The 17,485-nt window shown below is 44.7% G+C and overlaps 1 pseudogene across 1 annotated transcript in view; it reads right to left on the minus strand.

Moving 5' to 3' along the window:
* LOC311139952 (metalloreductase STEAP4-like) overlaps nt 1-10,481 on the minus strand; it is a 28,455-nt pseudogene extending 17,974 nt beyond the window's left edge. The window contains exons 1-3 of the transcript in view: nt 10,271-10,481; nt 9,995-10,102; nt 9,695-9,762 (exon numbers count right to left, since the gene is read on the minus strand). The product of the transcript in view is annotated as a metalloreductase STEAP4-like (transcript). The remainder of the gene's footprint in view (nt 1-9,694; nt 9,763-9,994; nt 10,103-10,270) is intronic.
* Nucleotides 10,482-17,485: the final 7,004 nt, after the last annotated feature.

Below are 17,485 nucleotides of genomic sequence, written 5' to 3' on the forward strand. Positions count from 1 at the left end.
GGCTGGGATGGGCTACAGGACAATAGGCAAGCAGCTTGGTGAGGAGGCAACAACTGTTGGCGCAATTATTAGAAAATGGAAGAAGTTCAAGATGACGGTCAATCACCCTCGGTCTGGGGCTCCATGCAAGATCTCACCTCATGGGGCATCAATGATCATGAGGAAGGTGAGGGATCAGCCCAGAACTACACGGCAGGACCTGGTCAATGACCTGAAGAGAGCTGGGACCACAGTCTCAAAGAACCATTAGTAACACACTACGCCGTCATGGATTAAAATCCTGCAGCGCACGCAAGGTCCCCCTGCTCAAGCCAGCGCATGTCCAGGTCCGTCTGAAGTTTGCCAATGACCATCTGGATGATCCAGAGGAGGAATGGGAGAAGGTCATGTGGTCTGATGAGACAAAAATTGAGCTTTTTGGTCTAAACTCCACTCGCCGTGTTTGGAGGAAGAAGAAGGATGAGTACAACCCCAAGAACACCATCCCAACCGTGAAGCATGGAGGTGGAAACATCATTCTTTGGGGATGCTTTTCTGCAAAGGGGACAGGACGACTGCACCGTATTGAGGGGAGGATGGATGGGGCCACGCGAGATCTTGGCCAACAACCTCCTTCCCTCAGTAAGAGCATTGAAGATGGGTCGTGGCTGGGTCTTCCAGCATGACAACGACCCAAAACACACAGCCAGGGCAACTAAGGAGTGGCTCCGTAAGAAGCATCTCAAGGTCCTGGAGTGGCCTAGCCAGTCTCCAGACCTGAACCCAATAGAAAATCTTTGGAGGGAGCTGAAAGTCCGTATTGCCCAGCGACAGCCCCGAAACCTGAAGGATCTGGAGAAGGTCTGTATGGAGGAGTGGGCCAAAATCCCTGCTTCAGTGTGTGCAAATCTGGTCAAGACCTACAGGAAACATATATGATCTCTGTAATTGCAAACAAAGGTTTCTGTACCAAATATTAAGTTCTGCTTTTCTGATGTATCAAATACTTATGTCATGCAATAAAATGCAAATGAATTACTTAAAAATCATACAATGTGATTTTCTGGATTTTTGTTTTAGATTCCGTCTCTCACAGTTGAAGTGTACCTATGATAAACATTACAGACCTCTACATGCTTTGTAAGTAGGAAAACCTGCAAAATCGGCAGTGTATCAAATACTTGTTCTCCCCACTGTAGGTGTATATTCTGCTTAATGAAATATGATCATGTCTGATGTGTCTTGATTGGGAGTCTTTTTTCTGGGATTGATGGAAATCCCCTACAGTATGAATGATAAGGGAGATGTAGGAGACCCACGTCTCAAACAACATTTTAATAGATACTTGGGATCAAATATCACTGATTCCTTACACTGAGAAATTGACTGTATGTGTGACAGGGAAAAGTATTACATTCAGTGGGGTTAAAGAATCCTTCCGAGGGTCAAAGATAATGGATTCTGAAAGGTGAAATGTAAATTGACAGTATGTATGGGTGACAGCGTGAATGAGGGTTACAAATAGTCAAATGGTGTATCATGCTGCATTTAAACAATCACTGGAGGGGTTGAATTTGTGTGTTGTGGATTGTAGTAAAGTGTTATGGGCGTCGAATGACGAGGACACTAATGGGCGAAACCATCATCACATTAGTAAACTATTTTGGTAGAAGGGGGGCCACAGGGTATGTGGGAAAGTACAACCAACGAGGCAAGAGATAGCATATTTGGGGATTTGAGTTTGACGTCACAAAGCATGTTGGGCGTGATCGAGTGGTAGCAGTGCGACTAGGGAAAAGCCTAGGGGTTTAAATCTTACGGGATTTTATTTCGTTTTATGTGCACTGGATTGTGGAATTCACCGGGGAAGGAAGCAGTCACAAGTGATGTTCTTGGGGGTTTTCTGAGTGGGGGGATCAGGAGATGTGGCAATAGTGAGGTGTGAGTGAGAATTTTGAATTTAAATTGTTTGGACTGATTAAGAGGTATCAAAATGGAAACTAACTAAATGTGTACTTTTTCTTCCAGGAAAAAGTGGGGAGTGATTTTCTCTTTTCTTAGAAATATTTTCAGAGACTATAAATAAGGCCTGGCCATTTTTTGTTTGTTTATTGTTTTACTATATGGTGTTCAAATAACCACAAACAACCCACTTAGTATGAAATGTTAGCTGTATAGGATTTTTATTTGTATTTTAGGTTTTTTCACGGGATGGAAGTTAAATATCTTAAAGGGGCAAACATGTAATTTGGGCTTTTATTTACTGAGGGATAAGTAAATCCGTGTGATTTATTTTGAAAAGAGCTGTACTAAAGACTTACCGTACACTTGGGATACAACATTTAAGAAATGTTTTGACGGTTGGTAATGAGTGGTATACTATTGATGGAACAATTCATTGAATGATTTCAATTACCTCTGCAATCTGTCCTGGCTTTATAGTGTGACTTGATCACCCGCACTGTAAATCCTAGAGGCATGCTGAATTGGGGGTTAGATATAATAAGGATAATTGTGAAGAAGTTTATAATTTGGCAAAAATCCTATATATCATTCCAAACAGGACAAGGATGAAGTGAGAGAGTTAGTCTTGAAGGAGAGATATCCTTGAATAATGTTATGGAATGCAATTGGGTTAAGATATCATCAAGGGTTGTCATTTTAAGTTCAGTTATTATTTTGCACCAACGGAAACACCTACACACCTACCCTGGCACTCACGCGACCACCCCGTAAGAACCCTCTGTGGCCATGAGAACTTGGGGTTGTGAAGGGCTAACCACGGGATACCCAAGACTACAGGGTAAGCAGGAGACTCAATAATCATAAAGTTGATCTGCTCAACATGCGTCTCCTGCGTAATTATGGTGACTTAACCACCTTAACCAACCCGGACCCTAATGGTCGACTATCAAGTGCTCTGATGGGGAGTGGAATGGATAGGGGAACCAATGAAATGCTGTGACGGCGTGCAAATGCCCTGTCCATGAAGTTCCCAGCTGCGCCTGAATCGACTAGCGCCTTACACTGGGAACCTACCAAGTGATCGGGGAAGGAGATAGGTAAAGTACAATGCGCCGCAAAGGGCTCTGAACACGTTTGAGTGTTCATTACCTGGGGTGATGCGTGAGTACCCTGCCTACCGCCTCCAGACCCAAAATAACGTTGACGGCGACGTGAAGTGGATTGTCCCTTCGTGCCACCAGAGTGGCACTGTCGCTGTCCTCCTGTGCTCTCTCGACCGGTGGCTCCTCCCAGCTCCATCTGCTCGGGGTCAGAATCGTCCGGAGTGAGAACAGGCAGACCCCTACAAGGACATCCTCTGGCTGCCAGCAGATTGTCCAGCCGGATGGCCATGTCTACCCGTCGGACGTCCTCTCTTAAGTGGCACCGGAAATGGTCGATTAGGGCCCGCTCGTTCCACCCAGACCCCGCTGCCAGCATCCGGAACTCCAGTGCGTAGTCCTGTGCGGTCCTCGTCCCCTGCCTTAAATGGACCAGTCATTCGCCCGCCTCTCGACCCTCAGGTGGGTGATCAAAAACTGCCCGAAAGAGGCGAGCAAACTCCCCGTAGACCTCCAGCACGGAACCTCCCTCATTCCACACCACTTTGGCCCACTCCAGGTCTTTCCCACAAAGGCAGGAAACGAGGACAGATGCCTTCTCCCGCTCCAGGGGTGTCGGTCTGATGCTGGAGAAGTATAACTCCAGCTGGAGTAAAAATCCCTTACATAGCGCCGTCGTCCCATCAAACGCCGGTGGCCGGGATATCTGGATCCGTTCAGGGGCTGGGGTGTAGGTAGCTGGATCCGGTTGACCAGCTGGTCTCGAGATCAGGTCTTCCTCTCTCCAGGCGTTGAACTGCCTGATGGACCCGATCCATCGCTTCTCCCAAGCTGGCTAGCGTCGATGAATGCTCCTGAACCCTTGCTACAACTCCAGGCATGCGGTCTTCTCCTGCTGGCTCCATATCGGGTGAGTGATTCTGTGACGAGGTGAAATGAAGGAGTCAGGCACAGGAGGTAAAATACCGAAGTCCAGAGTTTAATGCGTTCACATATATCAAACGCCCCAAGCATCAAAAGGAACAAGCTCAAGGGAAAACATCCACCTTGGTATAAATACAATGTTGTGTAGCTCAACTGAGCTAACATGCTCTCACAATAAACAATCACTCACAAAGACAAGGGGAACAGAGGGAACACTTATACACATACTAATTAGGGGAATGAGCACCAGGTGTGTGTGATTGACAAGACATGACAAGTGGAGTAATGAGAATGAGATCGGCAGTAGCTAGTACTCCGATGACGACGAACGCCGAAGCCTGCCCGAACAAGGAGGAGGGGCAGCCTCGGTGGACATCGTGACAGGGTCAAACATTTCGGGTAGCCTACCACAAGGTTCCCGCAATAAGTTGGGTGAATTTTGGCCCATTCCTCCTGACAGAGCTGGTGAAACTGAGTCAGGTTTGTAGGCCTTCTTGCTCGCACACGCTTTTTCAGTTCTGCCCACAAATGTTCTATAGCATTGAGGTCAAGGCTTTGTGATGGCCAATACCTTGACCTTAACTTTGTTGTCCTTAAGCCATTTTGCCACAACTTTAGAAGTATGCTTGGGGTCATTGTCCATTTGGAAGACCCATTTGTGACCAAGCTTTAACTTCCTGACTGATGTCTTGTGATGTTGCTTCAATATATCCACATACTTTTCCTTCCTCATGATGCCATCTATTTTGTGAAGTGCACCAGTTCCTCCTGCAGCAAAGCACCCCCACAGCATGATGCTGCCACCCCCATGCTTCACGGTTGGGTTGGTGTTCTTCAGCTTGCAAGTCCCCCCTTTTTCCTCCAAACATAACGATGGTCATTATAGCCAAACAGTTCTATTTTTGTTTCATCAGACCAGAGGACATTTCTCAAAAAAGTATGATCTTTGTCCCCATTTGCAGTTGCAAACCGTGGTCTGGCTTTTTTATGGCGGTTTTGGAGCAGTGGCTTCTTCCTTGCTGAGCGGCCTTTCAGATTATGTCGATATAGGACTTGTTTTACTGTGGATATAGATACTTGTGTACCTGTTTCCTCCAGCATCTTCACAAGGTCCTTTGCTGTTGTTCTGGGATTGATTTGCACTTTTCGCCCCAAAGTAGGTTAATCTCTAGGAAACAGAACACGTCTCCTTCCTGAGCGGTATGACGGCTGCGTGGTCCCATGGTGTTTATACTTGCGTACTATTGTTTATACAGATGAACGTGGTACCTTCAGGCGTTTGGAAATTGCTCCCAAGGATGAACCAGACTTGTGGAGGTCTACAATAATTTTTCTGAGGTCTTGGCTGATTTCTTTTGATTTTCCCATGATGTCAAGCAAAGAGGCACTGAGTTTGAAGGTAGGCCTTGAAATACATCCATAGGTACACCTCCAATTGACTCAAATGATGTCTATTAGCCTAAGAAGCTTCTAAAGTCATGACATCATTTTCTGGAATTTTCCAAGCTGTTTAAAGGCACAGTCAACTTAGTGTATGTAAACTTCTGACCCACTGGAATTGTGATACAGTGAATTATAAGTGAAATAATCTGTCTGTAAACAATTGTTGGAAAAATTACGTGTCATGCACAAAACTATAGTTTGTTAACAATACATTTATGGAGTGGTTGAAAAACAAGTTTTAATGACTCCAACCTAAGTGTATGTAAACTACCGACTTCAACTGTATATCAGCAAATATACACCTGACGTATACGGTACAAAGACAGTGTATTAGTTAAATGTGCACACATATTACACTCATACAGCACTGTCCCCATGTAGACCTGACATACTGTATATAAACACATATCAGAGAGAGAAAGCAGTTTGACAGACAGATACAGTACATGACCAAAAGTATGTGGACACCTGCTTGTCGAACATCTCATTCCAAAATCATGGGCATTAATATGGAGTTGGTCCCCCCTTTTGCTGATATAACAGCGTCCACTCTTCTGGGAAGTTGGAACATATTGCTGCGGGGACTTCCATTTAGCCACAAGAGCATTAGTGAGGTTGGGCACTGATGTTGGGCGATTAGGCCTGGCTCACAGTCGGCGTTCCAATTAATCCCAAAGGTGATCGATGGGGTTGAGGTCAGGGCTCTGTGCAGGCCAGTCAAGGTCAGGGCTCTGTGCAGGCCAGTCAAGTTCTTCCACACCGATCTCGACAAACTATTTCTGTATGGAACTCGCTTTGTGCACGGGGGCAGGTAGCGTTCTCCTGGCATCCGTCAAACCCAGATTTGTCCGTCGGACTGCCAGATGGTGAAGCGTGATTCATCATTCCAGAGAACGTGTTTCCACTGCTCTAGAGTCCAATGGCGGCGAGCTTTACACCACTCCAGCCGACGCTTGGCATTGCGCATGGTGATCTTAGTCTTGTGTGCGGCTGCTTGGCCATGGAAACCCATTTCATGAAGCTCCTGACGAACAGTTCTTGTGCTGACAATGCTTCCAGAGGCAGTTTGGAACTCGGTAGTGAGTGTTGCAACCGAGGACAGATTATTTTTACACGTTACGCGCTTCAGCACTCGGCGGTCCCGTTCTGTGTGCTTGTGTAGCCTACCACTTCGCGGCTGAGCCGTTGTTGCTCCTAGTTGTTTCTACTTCACAATAGCAGCACTCAGTTGACCGGGGCAACTCTAGCAGGGTAGAAATTCGACGAACTGACTTGTTGGAAAGGTGGCATCCTATGAAGGTGCCACGTTGGCCAATCTATTGCCAATGTTTGTCTATGGTGATTGCATGGCTGTGTGCTCAATTTTATACACCTGTCAGCAACGGGTGTGGCTGAAATAGCTGAATCCACTAATTTGAAGGGATGTCCATATACTTTTGTATATATAGTGTATTAGGGGGGAGGATTAAGCATAGTTTCACTAGATGTTCTGTGTAAGTGGACCGGGCAGTGAGCCGTTTCTCTGTACATTACCAGTAAAGGAATAGTATGGGGACGAGGGACCAAGGATCTCTATCTGAATATAATTGTGACACAAGCAGAGCACCCCTGCGGATTTAATCAAACTGCAAGGCAGGGAATGCACATACGCATGCACGCACGCGCACACACACACACACACACACACACACACACACACACACACACACACACACCTCTTTCTCACACACACACACTCCCTCACTCTCTCTTTCTCTGTCGCGCACACACACACATTAACACACACACACACAAACAAACACTACTGCAGTACTCTATTTTGTTGAAAAACAGGTAGTTGTGAGGGAAGAGCAGTGTATGTGTTCAAAGAGCCTGTGAGGCAGATTCAGGTTTGCTCTCCAGAGGGTTGAGGTGTTTGTGTTTCTCTCTGAAGCTGAGGCATGAATGCTAGTGCCTCACAGTGCGTGTGTATGTGTGTGTGTGTGTGTGTTTGTATACTATAACAATGCTGTCCTTGTTTTACCAGGAAATTGAAATTCAATAAAAAATCAAAGTAAAACAAACAAAATGCCTCCACACTGGCCCCACAATGCACAGAATTTGCCCTGATATTTTCTCAATTATTTTTTATCTTTATTGTCAGGAGTTTGTGTGTGTACCTGTTTCCCGGCCCGTGGTCCATTCTGCAGAGCCCAGGCAGACAGGGTGTTTAAGCTTTTAACCAATTTTGCAGGTTTTCCTACTTACAAAGCATGTAGAGGTCTGTAATTTTTATCATAGGTACACTTCAACTGTGAGAGACGGAATCTAAAACAAAAATCCAGAAAATCACATTGTATGATTATTAAGTAATTCATTTGCATTTTATTGCATGACATAAGTATTTGATCACCTACCAATCAGTAAGAATTCCGGCTCTCACAGACCTGTTTGTTTTTCTTTAAGAAGCCTTTCTGTTCTCCACTCATTACCTGTATTAACTGCACCTGTTTGAACTCGTTACCTGTATAAAAGACACCTGTCCACACACTCAATCAAACAGACTCCAACCTCTCCACAATGGCCAAGACCAGAGAGCTGTGTAAGGACATCAGGGATAAAATTGTAGACCTGCACAAGGCTGGGATGGGCTACAGGACAATAGGCAAGCAGCTTGGTGAGAAGGCAACAACTGTTGGCGCAATTATTAGAAAATGGAAGAAGTTCAAGATGACGGTCAATCACCCTCAGTCTGGGGCTCCATGCAAGATCTCACCTCGTGGGGCATCAATGATCATGAGGAAGGTGAGGGATCAGCCCAGAACTACACGGCAGGACCTGGTCAATGACCTGAAGAGAGCTGGGACCACAGTCTCAATGAAAACCATTAGTAACACACTACGCCGTCATGGATTAGAATCCTGCAGCGCACGCAATGTCCCCCTGCTCAAGCCAGCGCATGTCCAGGCCCGTCTGAAGTTTGCCAATGACCATCTGGATGATCCAGAGGAGGAATGGGAGAAGGTCATGTGGTCTGATGAGACAAAAATTGAGCTTTTTGGTCTAAACTCCACTTGCCGTGTTTGGAGGAAGAAGAAGGATGAGTACAACCCCAAGAACACCATCCCAACCGTGAAGCGTTCTTTGGGGATGCTTTTCTGCAAAGGGGACAGGACGACTGCACCGTATTGAGGGGAGGATGGATGGGGCCATGTATCGCGAGATCTTGGCCAACAACCACCTTCCCTCAGTAAGAGCATTGAAGATTGGTCGTGGCTGGGTCTTCCAGCATGACAACGACCCGAAACACACAGCCAGGGCAACTAAGGAGTGGCTCCGTAAGAAGCATCTCAAGGTCCTGGAGTGGCCTAGCCAGTCTCCAGACCTGAACCCAATAGAAAATCTTTGGAGGGAGCTGAAAGTCCGTCTTGCCCAGCAACAGCCCCGAAACCTGAAGGATCTGGAGAAGGTCTGTATGGAGGAGTGGGCCAAAATCCCTGCTGCAGTGTGTGCAAACCTGGTCAAGACCTACAGGAAACGTATGATCTTTGTAATTGCAAACAAAGGTTTCTGTACCAAATATTAAGTTCTGCTTTTCTGATGTATCAAATACTTATGTCATGCAATAAAATGCAAATTAATTACTTAAAAATCATACAATTTGATTTTCTGGATTTTTGTTTTAGATTCCGTCTCTCACAGTTGAAGTGTACCTATGATAAAAATTACAGACCTCTACATGCTTTGTAAGTAGGAAAACCTGCAAAATTGGCAGTGCATCAAATACTTGTTCTCCCCACTGTATAACCACAAAATTAATGTACATCAAAATACATATACCGTAGATACACATCAACATATAAAACATTCCTAATTAACAAAAAAACACACAATAACATATACTTGTTAGATTAATTTGTGTTTTAAGAATAATGACTAAAGGATTTCACCCCAAATACAGTATAAATGTGTGAACGGTGTTAGAGTTATAATGTAGTGGCAACCCACTAACAGAGGGGGCGGGACTAAACATTTCAGGGTGAAGGGGACTGAGAAAACGGGTTAAAAAAAGCCTCCTAAAGGTGGGCGGAGCAAAGTGCCTTTGTGTGTCAATGGGTATAAAACAGGAGTGTATGGGTTTTGGCGCCAGAGCTCTCCATGAATAAAAATACAGATAATTATTGCTGGTTGTGGACCTTGAATCATTTATGATTAAAACCAGGGCCTTACAACCCCTGGTAATGATTCAAGCTTAGGTTGAATTAGAGATAGAAATTCTCGTGACAATACTGTGTAGCTCTCACATTTGCAGGTACTCTACTTTGGCCTCTGGGTACTGATTCTTCCTCAGGTTGTTACTGCAATTCAACACCTGCAATTCAACATGGCATCAAATACACTGGTTCATACAATATATTGGCCAAATACACTGGAATATACATTCTGTTGGCTAAATACCCTGGGGCATAGAATATATTGGCTAAATACACTGGGACATAATTACATTGGCTAAATACGCATATTATATTGGCCATATTTACAGTTACATGCTGATAAAACAGACATTCATACATATAGCAGAAGTAATAAAACATATATGCTACCTTCCCCTTTAGCTGATTGGCCAGTGGTACCAGGAAGTCATAGTGTTCTCTCTGGACAGCGATGAAGATCAGACGGGCTGACTGGGCAACTGCAGCATTGGCCAGGACCTGCATATACATCATCAACATATTGATACACACAAACACACATACAGTTTATGTACTACTTCAAACATAAACAAATATTTGTACATACACATTATGCACCATATTAACACATAACCACATGTAACATATCAACACATAACACCAGATCTAGTATAAAGGTTGTTGTACCTGTGCTCCGTGGGGCAGGAGGCTGCAGCTTTTGGGCCCTGTACCCCGCCTGCAGCAGAATCAAGCCCAGAGAGCACCCCAGGTCACCCGTCCCAAACACACACACCCTCTCACACTCTGGGGGGGCAGGGACACACTCCCCCATCGGAGACAAGGACACACACTCACTTTTCTCCTCTTTCTTCATGTCAATCTTCTGATCACCTGTCATGTCCGTAGATAGGTACACTATGCAGTCAGTCCTTGCTGGATTGTAAACTAAACACGGCTCTCCTGATAGAGTTGATTGTTAAAAAATAGAGACACACACTAAAGAGGCAAACACTTTCTTCTCTTCAGCAAGGTGTTGTTTCCAAAGTCTGTTCCTGAGGTGAAGCTGCTATTTCTGGTGAGTTATTTTCTGCTTCAGACCTGAGCTGCTGTAGCAACGTGTGCACTTACTGACTATCATGACTTTACTTTTTTGCCCTGTCCTGCCCTTTAATGCACTAAACAGCCATGTGTTCAGTTGAAGTCATGTTCAGTTGAAGGCTGAAGGGCATCAGATTAGTGATATAAAGTGACCTACTGTATCAAATTCCAATTGTTTTCACCGGAACCATAAGCACATCTTTCAAATAAAACACGTAATATGTAAGACTGGCTGCCAATTGGAGAACTATCGTCAATGAATGTCTCATTTGTTTATCTGGTCATTATTGCTTACTATCACACTATCATTATCTGTTATCATGTGTGTTTAGTTTAATAACACTGGAATCAATTGAAATGTCATTCTAGCTATCAGCAGAGACATAAATACAGTATGTTTGGTAAGCAAGTGTATCATGAAGAGAGCACTTGAGGGACTTTTATTTTTAAACCCTTATTTTACCAGGTAAGTTGACTAAGAACCCATTCTCATTTACAGCAACGACCTGGGGAATAGTTACAAGTTACAATGAGCCAATTGGAAGCTGGGGATGATTAGGTGGCCGTTTTGGGAATTTAGCCAGGACACCAGGGTTAACAACCCTACTCTTATGAAAAGTGCCATGGGATCTTTAGTGACCACATAGAGTCAGGACACCTGTTTAACAACCCATCCGAAAGACAGCATACACAGGGAAATGTCCCCAATCACTACCCTGGGGCTTTGGGATAAATTCTTTAGACCAGAGGAAAGAGTGCCTCCTAGTGGAGGCAGTCCCATCCAGGGACTGACCCTGCTTAGCTTCTGAGGAAAGCCAGCAGTGGGATGAGAGAGAGAGAGAGAGAGAGAATATAGAGGCTTTCACGGTTTCTTTGACAATTTCCCGGACCTTTCTCTGACCGCTTGGTATGGAGGTCCTTGATGGCCGTCCGCACACCCTCTGTAGCGCCTTGCGATCGAGGGCAGTGCAGTTGCCATACCAAGCGGTGATGCAGCCAGTCAATATGCTCTCAATGGTGCAGCTGTAGAACAATTTGAGGATCTGAGCGGCCATGCAAAATCTTTTCAACCTCCTGAGGAGGGAGAGACGCTGTCACGCCTTTTTCAGAACTGTGCCCCGTTGATGTGGATGGGGGCGTGCTCACCCCTCCCTGTTCCTGTAGTCCACGTTTAGCTCCTTTGTCTTGCTGACATTGAGGGAGGGTTGTTGTCCTGGCACCATAATGCCAGGTCTCTGACCTCCTCCCTGTTGGCTGTCTCAACGTCATCGGTGATCAGGCCTTTCACCTTAGTGTCGTCAGCAAACTTGATGATGGTGTTGGAGTCGTGAGTGGCCACACAGTCATGTGTGAACAGGGAGTACGGGAGGGGACTAAGCGCACACCCCTGTGTTGAGGGTCAGCGTGGCGGATGTGTTGTTACTACCCTCACCAGCTGGGGGGCGGCCCGTCAGAAAGTCCAGGATCCAAAGCATTTCATGGTTACAGATGCGTGTGCTGCGGGACAATAGTCATTTAGGCAGGTTACTTTTGAGTTCTTAGAAACAGGGACAATGGTGGTCTGCTTGAAACATGTTGGGATTACATGTCCAGGAAGACACTTGCCAGGTTTAGTATTGGGTTAAGATTAGGGTTTAGGTTTTGGAGAAGAAGCTGGGGATTCTTAGGAAGAATAAAGATGTGAGATAAAAACAGAAAGTCCCATAAGTATACTCCATAAATATTCCATTAATGGCTTCGCAGACAGATACACACGGGACATTCATTATGAAATTGTTAGAAAATGGCTTTATGAGGAATAAAAAACATGAAAGACTAACCCAGTTCACCAGCTGTTTGTCTTTGATCAAACGGCTGCTTTGGGGATAGTGTGTCTGTGTGTCTGTGTCTGTGTGTGTGTGTGCATGCACACGCATGTGTGTGTGTGTGTGTGCGTGTGTGTGTGCATGTGTGTGTGTGTGTGTGCATGTGTTAGCTCTTTCCCTGACATTTGTGAGTGTGAGAGTAACCCTGTTCTCTATGCAGTATATAGGACAGGACAGATTGGCTGAGCTTTACCATCTCTGTCTTTAAGGAAATTTGAAGTTTGATGGACGTTTGAAGTCCTGAATCTTATCAGCCCAACCCAAGTTACTGGTATCAAAGCAGGGAGGAATCGAATGAAACTGCTGATTTAAGAGATTTCCTAGTTTCTCCCTGCATTCTGCAGCACTCCCTCTCCTTTACTTACACTTCTACAAAGTAAACTGCAGCATTTTTCTAGAAGTCTCTATTCTATAGAACCCTCACTACAAAGGGACAGAGCTGCCTCTGCATTAAGAGCCATGCTGTGGTAACCTGCTTGTCTGTTTTCAGATGAGTGTTCTTTAAATCATTAAGTTGCCTAGAGTTTGACATGATGAGGCTGTTGGTAGACTGAGTGATGGCCTTGGCGCAGTGGTACACCAGGGGTCATGATTTCAATTCTCGCAGGGGCCTTCAACAATTTTGACTGACCATGTGCCAGTCACCCAAAACATTGGCATGTGCTATTTCAGTAATACCTCAAAATGCTATTTCCCTGGCTTGTCTGTCTTGTCTCCAACTAAAGTGGTTGTGTGCATTCAGGCAGTGGTGAGCTATGTGAAACATACTTTCTGTGGAATTCCTGTTTCATTGGAAATTATAGGACATTGTTATGGTAATTACATCCTATCTTTACTATAGTAATACAGCAAGAACATGAATCCTAACAAACATGAAATAATATTCATGATAAAACTTACTGGCAACACTGACAAGACAGGCAAAATTATATCCTGTTATGTTCCTACTGATATGCTCATTGAGAAAAGGAAAATTATGTAATGCTGTATTGTGTATTATATTAATGAATTCAGTTTAATATTCTCATTTATTCTATTGTGTTTTAATTTAACATGTTTCAGTATGTATGTTTGCCCCTAATCAGTAGTTAATACAACATTTACCATATTACAGTAATAAATGGATGAAGATGAATGTCACATCTAATATTCCTTCATCCCGCATAGGTTTTAGTTCAAACCACTATTACAAATGTGCTTTATGTTGCGTACATGTCGTTGAGCCTGCGGTTTGGATCTCCCCTTGGGCAAGCTCTGTGTGTGTGTGTGTGTGTGTGTGTGTGTGTGTGTGTGTGTGTGTGTGTGTGTGTGTGTGTGTGTGTGTGTGTGTGTGTGTGTGTGTGTGTGTGTGTGTGTGTGTGTGTGTGTGTGTGTGTGTGTGTGTGTGTGTGCGTGTGTGCGTGTGTGTGTGCGTGCGTGTGTGTGTGTGCGCGAGCACACGCATGTATATCAGGGAAAGGTTAAGGGATCTACTCTGATAGGATCAGAAGTTCTTCATGTCTTTGTAGTTTGTGTGTGTGTGTGTCTGAGTGTGCGTGTGTGTGTGTGTGTGTGTGTGTGTGTGTGTGTGTGTGCATGTCTTTGTAGCATAGCAATGTACGCCGTGGGCATGCAAACCTGAACAGGCAGGTGTCGGCAGGAAACACTGAGCTGAGAATCACACATCAAATGAAGTCCTGGGAACTGGATAGTGGATGAGAGAGCAGATGTTGGGCTACAATGCTGAAATATGCATTTGTTTATGCCATAAAGACATAATAATAAGAATGTTTTATATTGTTTGTTGCAGGATCTATCTCAAATATTTTACTGTAAGCAGATCCCAAAATATACTGATTGGCAGCCATAACATATCAGAATTATCCCAGAACCAGAGACAGAGAGAGAGAGAGAGAGGGAGAGAGAGACAGATCCCAAAATAAACTGCTCAGCACCCATAAAATATCAGAATTCTCCCAGAATCAGAGGCAGAGAGAGAGAGAGAGAGAGAGAGAGAGGGCTAGAGGGCGTGCAAGAGGGAGAGGGAGAGGGTTTTGTACACTGGCATTATTGTCTCAGTGTGTGTGTAGATTAATTGCTGTCTGACCACTGTGAGACTAGTGGTCTTTGACCTGCCCTGTGACATGTTGTTACTAGGATTACTCCAGAGCTGCTCTGATTGGTTATCACAGGAGAAAACACTTAATTAGTCAGAATCTCCTTCCTGTTAACCTTGGGATTCAGCAGAAACCACACACACAGACAAACACAGCAACCAGGTGGAGCTGACAAACAGTAACCATCATGGTGTGAAAAGCTTTGTTATTGTAAATCATTCATATTCATCCCCTGCTGAGAGACAGACAGAGATAGGGAAGTCTCACAGCATGCAGTAGTATAGGGTTCTCAGTGCTATTTTAATCTCTGACTAATTGCCTGGACAGCTCTGGTCCAGGAGAGCTGTAGGGTGTGTAAGGGTTAGTTTGAGCACAGCACTAACACACTGAGACTCTCCACTGTAGCATATAAATGGTTGTGAGCAGATGTGAACAGGCAGGCTTTAACAGGCTCAGAGAAACACTGGGCTCAGAATCACACCTCAGAAGAGGTAGTCATTGTTGTGTGTGTGTGTGTGTGTATGTGTGTGTATGTGCATGTGTGCCTGTGTGTGACAGTAATCCCTCTAGCTGTGTCCAGTTCATGTAGCCAGCCAGGTAACCGTGGAGATTCAATTAAGTAGCCAATGGAACGTGTTTGTGTGAATGGAGGCGTGTTATTGGTCAGTGACTGGGTTGACATTTCAGTGTCACACCTCTGCACTCTAACAAAATAAAAGTGCCAGACAGAATATAAATATTTTTGCAGTATAACTTATCATAACAGATTACCAACCCTTTTTACTTATGACAGGGATATAAACCGTTATGATAGTGGTAAAATGACATTCTGACAGGCCGATGACAGTAAAGGACTGGATGTGTCTTGATCAATATGAACATTATCCTAAGGAGATGAATGAGTGCAGTGCATTGTTTTGTTGAGTTATACTGTGTATGTCGTATATTGTAATTGTCAGCACAGTAAACATGTATGACCTGGCGTTTGTTACCGACCGGGAGATGGGCCTGACTGCTAGTGACAACACAAACTGTGTGTGTGTGTGTGTGTGTGTGTGTGGACATGTTTAACTATACTTTGGGGACCAGAAGTCCCCACAAGAATAGTAAACAAACACAAATTGGGACATTTTGTTAGTCCCGACAAGGTAAAATGCTATTTCTAGGGGGTTTAGGGTTGAGGTTAGAATTAGTGTTAGGGTTAGAATTAGGTTTAGGGTTAGGAGCTAAGGTTAGGGTTAGGGTAAGGGTTAGGGTTAGGGTAAATATGATTTAAAATGGGACTGAATTGTGTGTCCCCACAAGGTTAGTTATATAAGACTGTGTGTGTGTGTGTGTGTGTGTGTGTGTGTGTGTGTGTGTGTGTGTGTGTGTGTGTGTGTGTGTGTGTGTGTGTGTGTGTGTGTGTGCGTGCGTGCGTGCGTGCGTGCGTGCGTGCGTGCGTGCGTGCGTGCGTGCGTGCGTGCGTGCGTGCGTGCGTGCGTGCGTGCGTGCGTGCGTGCGTGCGTGCGTGCGTGCGTGCGTGCGTGCGTGCGTGCGTGCGTGCGTGCGTGCGTGCGTGCGTGCGTGCGTGCGTCACGTTGCCCTACCTAGTGCTAATGCCAGAGAGGAATGTGTGAAAGCTGTCAGAACATCAAGTTCCTGAAATAGACTGAAACACCTTCCCATGAGAGAGAGAGAGAGAGAGAGAGGGAGGAGAATGAGAGGGGGAAGAAGACAGAGAGATAAAGCGAGGATGGAGGATGGAGAACGAGAGGGGGGAAGATAGGATAGATGTAGAGATAGGGGTTGAAAGGGATAGAGATGGAGAGGGGAGTATAGAGCAAGATTTCACTTTGTGAGACAAAAAGCCAAGATTCCGGGACAGTGACAATGATGAGTTATAGATAGCGGTTCACACACAGTAAACTCACACCAACGATAAATCACTTTATGTATACGGTTCTCATATGTTCTACTATATTATATTCAGCCTGTCAAAAGCCACTCATATAACAGGGGGTATGTGTAATAATTAACCTAGGACATAGGAGAAAAGATCAGCAACAAACATTGTTGTTGATCTATATCGGCATGGGAGACCAATGGGGAATTGACACATTTGCTAATTGATTTATTATGGAGAGATTCAATCCTTCACCCTGTCTTTTACTTGAAACTTTTATGATTCCAGTCACTTAATTAAAGATGGGAATTGAGCAATTTCATCTTTCAATCACTTGAGGGAGAAGGAGAGGTGGAGAGAGAGAGCAAGAGGGAGAGAGAGAAGGAGAAAGAGAGAGTGAAAAGAGTGCAGGGTTACAATCACTCTTTCAATCAACTCCAATCTGTTCCTATAAGAAAGAGTGCCGTTCCGGCCATTATTATGAGCCATCCTCTCCTCAGCAGCCTCCTGTGATGAGTAATAAGTACGTTGTTTTGGATGATGAATAGATTTTAATGTTTAATTCTAAAATGGATATGATTGTTTTTATCCATTATCAGTCTTCTCACTAAAAGAACAATGGTAATCAAGTGGATGGAGTGAGGCCAAGGTCTGGTCCTAAAGTTCTGTCCTGACTTGAAACCAGCCCATCCTGCAGTAAAAGTGAGTGTGTCAGAGTCTGCGGCTGGCAAATGGAGATCGTTAAGGTACGACCCTGCCTTGCCCTCACACTATTAATGACACTGCAACGCATTCACTAAAAGTTATGCACTGTGTGTGTATGTGTGTGTGTGTGTGTGTGTTAGCTCCTCTTGCCAAATTCCAGAGATTAAATGTACCTTAAATGCACTTCGACAGCAATTCATTACCCATATCTCACCCTCCCCTCTCTCTCGCCCAAGCCTCCCTACCCTCTCTT

The sequence above is a fragment of the Coregonus lavaretus genome (assembly GCF_964263955.1).
Source record: "Coregonus lavaretus genome assembly, chromosome: 13".
Classification (NCBI taxonomy): Eukaryota; Metazoa; Chordata; class Actinopteri; order Salmoniformes; family Salmonidae; genus Coregonus; species Coregonus lavaretus.